Here is a 7,583-nt window from a genome sequence, read left to right as displayed (position 1 = left end):
GGATGGTTAGTTTATTGGATTAGGACAATGCAATGCTATAAATTCAACAATAAATTGATTGAATACGAAACCATAACTTTATTGAATATAAATTTATATTTACATAATTACAAATGACGAGTTTAAGGCAACTCACCCAACAAACTCCCACTTAACTAAACTCTTGTGGGGTGTACAAAATCATAAAGCCAAAGGGACAAATACAATCAACTAGGGCATACACTATACCCATCACATTTCTCCCACTTGTCTTAGACTAATTATACAACGCTCGTAGACCTAGACTTTCTATATGATCAGCAATGTTGTGCTCCGAAGCGATTTTTGTGACAATCACATCTCCTCGTTGCATTATCTCCCGTACAAGGTGGTACGTCCTTTCGATATGCTTGCCTCTCTTGTGGCTTCAATGTTCTTTAGAATTTTCCACGGCACCACTGTTATCACAATAAAGTGTGATGGGCAAGTTCATATTTGGAACAACTCCCAAATCGGTTAAGAACTTCCTAAGCCAAAACTACTTTTTTTGCTGCTTCACAAGCTGCAACGTACTCAGCCTCCATGGTGGAGTCTGCGATGCATCGTTGTTTGATGCTTCACCAAACTACTGCTCCTCTGTTAAGAGTGAATACTGACCCCGACGTGGATTTCCTTGAATCGTTGTTTGTTTGGAAATCAGAGTCAATACATCCTGTAAGGATCAAATCCTTATAACTATACACGAGCTTGTAGTTCCTCATTCTCTTAAGATACTTGAGGATTTCCTTAACAACAGTCAAGTGATCATGTCCTAAGTTGGATTAATACCTACTAATCATCCCTACTGGATAGTAAATGTCAGGCCTAGTACACAACATAACGTATATCAGGCTGCCCACTACTGAAACATAGGGTATGCGTCTCATATCCTCAACTTCTTGAGGTGTCATAGGACATTGTTCCCTAGACAGATGAATTACATGCCTAAGGCAATAATCCCTTATTGTCGATATAGGATACTTGAGACAGTGCTAGTGTTTTGTTCTTGCGATCCTTTAAAATTTGGATGCCAAGAACGTACTGAGCTTCCCCCAAATCCTTCATTTGGAACTCAGTAGCTAGTCATTATGTCAGTGAGGTATTCTACATCATTCCGAATGAGTAGGATATCATCAACATACAACACTAAGAAGACTATAGTGTTGTTGATGATCTTGTTGTATATATACAAGACTCATCAACGTTTTGGTCAAAACCATAAGATTTGGTCGCAGTATCAAACCTTATATTCCAAGATCGAGATGATTGTTTCAATCCATATATGGACCGTTTACATATTTATAATAGCGTAATTCATTAGTTTTATATAGCGCTTATGATAGCACAAAGAGAAATCTTCCCTAATTAATATATTTGATATATTAAAAAATAAAAAACTAGTATTTATTAATTTTATACAACGAATTGAGTGTGAGAGAAAGAGAAAAACGTTACATTATTTATTTTTTATTTTTAGATTAAGTACACAACTAGTACATTTTTAACATACCTATCTAAATCTCAAATATTTACACTTTTTGTCAATATATAAATCCGTTTGGGAGGAAGTCAATATGTAAATTATCAAGTTGCTCATAATGATATAGTTTTAATACTCAAATGAACCCTTTTCTGAAAAGAAAAATATGTAAAAAATTTTAGGCGTTATTTAATGCAACTATTCTTTTTATTATTAAATATTTATATTTTAATAAATTATCCAACAATTATACAATGTCTTATATTCCATTCTCATTAATTTTGATTTTTATTACCAAAATCTTCAAAACTATTCCTCGCATTTTGTTTCTATTTTATACTAAAAGTTCACGATTTCACTACATTCAGTATCATTTGATTTTTCATTTCTTTGCATCTACAACCTTCAGGCAAAGGTAAACCGTCTGTTCTCAATCATTGTGGTAGCTTTATTTCACTATTTTGAAGACTATTTCTAGTTTTCTGACGAACCCATGCCTTTTTCAGTGACTTATTTCGATGGCACATAAAATTTTTTGAGCGTCTTAATTCCTTTTTGCAGCAGCTTATTTCACATTTTCAGTCACCATTAACTTTTTGACGGCTCAAAATTCTTGCAACCATTAGATAGTATATACCTTTTAATCTAATATTGGTAATCGTATACTCTTCCTAATAGGTTATATAATACGTACATTTTATTGATATTGTTGATGTGTGAATTATGCTCTTCCGATTCCCTTCGAGGTTCGCACCAAACCTGATAAGCAGGGGACAAAGAACCTGCAAAACCAATTAAAGCTAAACCAGTGTGACTCTGGTCACACAGACTCCGATGTCTAAGTTAGGAAGGATAGTAGAAGGATATAGAATTTGAGTCTAAAGAGTCGGCCCCCTTACCTCTAGGGTTCCGTCCATCTTACAGTAGTCCTATGTGAATCCTCGTCGATTTCAGATCCATTACGGGTGTAATAGCAAAATGGTCGGGTGAGCCGTTACAGTTCTCGATTAGGGGTCGAGAACTGCTCGACGCCGAGGTGCCTGGTCGTCGTCGAAGCCTTCTTGACGTCGAGGCGCTTGGTCGACTAAAGTCGACCTGGGTTGGCCCGGGTCGACGTTTTCTGGCGCTCACTTGGCCCGTGCGCTTCTTCCCTGGTCTAATCCTTGCTTTTGTTCCCTATAACAATGGCCCCCACTCTCAAAATAGAAGGCAAAATGATTGTGTCAAGACTTTTGTTTTGAGAGTATCTATCGCTTGCTGTTATCAGGAGATCATTCATAGCATAATTTACATGCGTACTAGTCGTTAACTACACCAAGGTTTCTAACACATAGGGCTTTTACCAAAAGCTTATTTGTATCCAGTTTTGGAATTTTTGATGCTTGCCTTTTGCTATTGGTTTTGCACCTTGAGCTTGTTGCTATTATCTCATGAACTGGAAGTTTTTCCAATTTTCATTGACCATAATCAAGTCTCCTAAGTCTGGTTTTACATTCACCCGGTTTTAACCGTTCTTCTTTAGCACTGGGATCTATCTTTAGCAGAACTAGCGTTGATATTTTCGGAATGCTAATATCATGTATTTTCATTGAGCCTTTCTTGGCTTGCTTCTAGGTATGTCCCAATTTTGAGTTTCTTGACTGGTCGTAGATACTCACACATAGTCATTGCCCCCTACTTGAGAAATTTATTTCAGAAGGAATTATAAAAACTCAAGTATTATGTCAAATGTCGAAGACGATTAATGCCTAAAATACATGCGTTGAACTAGAGGTAGTATTTTTTGAGGTACTGGGTATGCCATGGGTGCAGTAAGGCCTTTCCTTGTTGGTCTTCCAAGGCATAAGTGTCTGTTCGAACCACCTTAGTGACTTTGTATGGGCCCTCCCACGTTGGTCCGAATGCTCCGCTAGTTGATTCTTTGGTATTAGGCATGATCTTTCTCAGGACTAGATCACCTTCTTTAAAGTCACGTTTCTTAACCTACAAGTTGGAATATCGGGCTATTTGATTCTTGTATTCAGCCGTTCTTAGTCTCGCTGTTTCTCGATGTTCTTTTAATAGCTCGAGCTGTATGGACTCATTGTTGCTTAGTAGACTGAATTGTTCTACCCTCAGGGAAGGAAGCCCAATCTCTACTGGCACTAGTGCCTCAGAACCAAATGATAGTGAGAACGGCGTTTCTCTCGTCGATGTAGAAGGTGTGGTTCTGTAGGCTCACAACGCGTTGGGAAGTTCTTCTGCTCATAATCCATTGAGTTTCTCTGATCTAGTTTTTAGATTCATTTTGATGATTTTGTTGACTGCTTCAACCTGCCCATTAGCTTGTGGGTGCATTGGTGAAGAACAGATATGTTTAATGCCCAACTCCGTACAAAACTCTTGAAAAGTAGTATTGTCGAACGACTTCCCGTTATCACTGATAATGGTGTAGGGTATTCCAAAACGGCAAATGATATTTTTCCAGATAAAGTCGGTGACATTTTTCTCCGTAGCTAGAGCTTTTGCTTCAGCCCATTTGGTGAAATAGTCGACTGCCACTACTGCAAATTTGGTCTAGCCCTTTCCTAACGGGAGAGGACCTATAAGGTCTATTCCCTATTAAGCAAAGGGCCAAGGACTCGTTATGTTTGTTAAGGGTTCTGGCGGTTGTCAAGGTATCGTTGCGAACCACTGGCATTTGTCGCATTTTTTGGTGAATTGCATTGTGTCGTTTAGTATGGTCGACCAATAATACCCTTGTCGTACTATTTTGTGACTTAGGGATCGTGCTCCGGAATGGATCCCACAAACACCCTCATGTATTTCTCTTATAACATGGTCAGCTTCGTCAGGCGTTAAACATTTTAAAAGCGGCAGTGAGTATCCTCTCTTGTACAGACTTTCGTCTTTAAGCACATATCTGGCCGCTCGTTGTTGTAGTTGTTGGACCTCTATCTTCTCAGTAGGTAGGATCTCGTCTTTCAAATACTTGATCAAGGGGCTCATCCAGTTTTCTTTTGGTTGCCCTTGTTCGTCGATATCCATTTCTTCCTGAGCTTCTATGCTCGGCTCAGGCAAAATTTCGAGAAGCACATTTCTTCCTAGGTTAGTTTCATAAGCTGCAGCTAGTTAAGCTAATGCATCCGGTTGGTGTTCTGAGTACGAGGAATTTCTCGAATCTCATATTTTGAGAAATGGCCGAGCTGGTTTTTTACCCGAGAAAAGTATTTTGTCGTCCCTGGTTCTCTAGCCTGGAATTCCTCTTTTACCTAACTCACAATTAGCTGCGAATCACTGAATATCAGTATGTTCTTGATCCCAATCTAGTTGACCACCTTTAATCCTGCTAGTAGAGCTTCGTATTCGGCTTTGTTGTTGGATGCATGGAAACTGAATCGCAGTGCGTATTCGAATATCTCCTTATCTGGCGAGACTAATAGAAGTCCTGCTCTGCATCTCCGAAAATTTGATGATCCATCTACGTAGAGCGACCAAGGTTGCTCTTCCTCAACTAGCTGTGGGTTGATGTTGCATACCTAAGGTTCCACTTGTGTCAATTCTGCCATGAAATCTACCACGACCTGTCCTTTAATGGTAGTTCTTGGTTTATAGTGAATGTCATACTCACTGAGCTCCACAGTCATTTCATCAGTCATCATTAAGTATCTGGACATTGCAAAATTTGTCGTAAGAGAAAATTGGTGAGGACAGTTATGTTGCGGGCTTGAAAATACGAACGTAGTCTCTGAGCTGAAGTAACTAGGGCTAATGCCAACTTCTCAATTTGTGGGTATCTAAGCTCCGCATCTACCATTGATTTACTTGCATAGTAAATTGGAGATTATCTTCCATCTTCTTCTTTTATTAATGCGGAACTCACTGCAGTGTGGGATACGACTAAGTACAGGTAGAGTTCATCACCCGTGACCGGCTTTGCAAGAAGTGGGGTTGCCCCTAGATATTGCTTTAGCTCTTTAAAGGTAGCTTCACACTTTTCTATCCATTCAAATTGCTTTTTCTTCCTCAGGATTTTGAACAACGACAAGCACTTGTCAGTAGAGCGGCTAACAAATCTGTTGAGTACCGCTATCCTTTCGTTCAGTCCCTATAGTTGCTTTAGATTCCTGGGTGGATCCATCTGTAAAACGACTTTAATCTTATCCGGGTTGGCTTCGATTCCCCTTTGGTGCACTAAAAATCCTAGGAACTTGCCAGAGGTTACCCCGAATGTGCACTTAGTAGGATTCAGCTTCATCTTGTATTTTCTCAAAATGTCAAATGCCTCTTTCAAATCCTCCTCACGTCGCTTGTTTTTTCAACTATTTACCAGCATATCGTCCACGTAGACTTCCATATTTTTGCCGATTAATGCTGCAAACATCCGATTTACTATTCGTTGATAGGTCGCACTTGCATTTTTCAATCCAAACGGCATCACCGTGTAACAATACAAACCTCTACTTGTGACAAAGGAGGTTTTCTCCTGATCCAATAAATGCATCTTGCTTTAATTATACCGGAGTAGGCGTCCATGAAACTCAATCGTTCATGTCCCGCAGTGGCATTGACCAGTTGGTCTATTCGCGGTAAGGGGAAGGAATCCTTTGGACAGGCCTTATTTAGGTCTGTGTAGTCAATACACATTCTCCATTTACCGTTTGATTTTTTTACTAGCACTACGTTGAATATCCACTGGGGATAATGTACTTCACGAATGAAGCCTGCTTTCAGTAGCTCTTCCACCTGTTCAGCTACAATCTCATTCCTTTCTTGGTTGAACGCACGTCGCTTTTGTTTCATTGGCTTACAGCTCTCGTCGACATTGAGTCGGTGTACATGACTCCTTGATCAATTCCTGGCATGTCCTCATGTGACCATGCGAACACGTCGGCAGTGCTTGTGAGGAAGTTTATAAGACTTTCCCTTTCCTATCCTCCAATTTGGTTCCAATATTAACTCGTCGATCATCGACTGCCATAGGAACAGATTCTACCTCCTTAGCCGGTTCTCCCCTGTTTGGGGTGGTCGGATTGAGTCGATGACTAGGGCTCGGATTTGCCTCACCCGAGTGGTCGGTCGGATTAAGTTGATGACCTGGGCTTGGACTTGTTTTTCTCGAGTGGTCAATAGCTTCGGTCTGGATCTTCTTTTCAGAATGTTGCCAGCCTTCATCAGTCTAGATCTGGCTTTCACCTTGGCAGATCTGATTTTCGTCTCGGTAGTTCTGAGTTTCAGCTTGACAATTCTGGGTTTCACCTTAGTAGATCTGGGTTTCGCCTCAACAAATCTGGGTTTCATCTCGGCAGATCTGGGTTAAATTTGCTTGGATTGTGTCGTTTCCCACAAATGGAGCCAATTGTTGATGCGTTAATTATGTTGTTCCGATTCCCTTCGAGGTTCGCACCAAACCTGATAAGCAGGGGATAAAGAACCTGCAAAACCAATTAAACCTAAACTAGTGTGACTCCAGTCACATGGGTTCTGATGCCTAAGTTAGCAACGAGAGTAGAAGGATATAAAATTTGAGTCTAAAGAGTTGGCCCCCTTACCTCTAGGTTCCGTCCGTCTTATAGCAGTCTGATGGTGAATCTTTGTCAATTTCAGATCCGTTACGGGTGTAATTGCCAAATGGGAGGTATCGTGAAACGGTCGAGTGAGCCGTTACAATTCTTGGCCGGGGGCCGAGAATTGCTCGGCGCCGAGGAGGTCTCAGCGCCCAAGCACCTGGTTGGCTGAGGTCGACCTGAGTTGGCCCGGGTCAACGTTTTCCGATGCTCACTTGGCCCGTGCGCTTCTTCCCCGGTCTAATCCTTGCTTTTGTTCCCTTTAACAGGTATATACTAAGATGAGGTTATTATATATACATTTTATTAGAATGTATATGCAACGTATGCTCAAAATATACTCGATATCATTTTAACGGTATAAATTGTCCACAAAACAACACGATTGAAGTATGATTTAACATTACAAAGTTTATGTAGCATATGCCCAAAATATACTCCATATAACTAACTTCATCTAAAAAAGTACCATTGAAGTATTTTTTTCTAAGCGTATATGTTGCACATCCCCACCATATACTTACTAAAAATAAAGTATA

This window comes from Momordica charantia, assembly GCF_013281855.1.
Source record: "Momordica charantia cultivar OHB3-1 chromosome 10 unlocalized genomic scaffold, Mcharantia_2.0 BLBB01000010.1, whole genome shotgun sequence".
In the NCBI taxonomy this organism is placed as follows: Eukaryota; Viridiplantae; Streptophyta; class Magnoliopsida; order Cucurbitales; family Cucurbitaceae; genus Momordica; species Momordica charantia.
Note: the sequence above shows the minus strand (reverse complement) of the source record.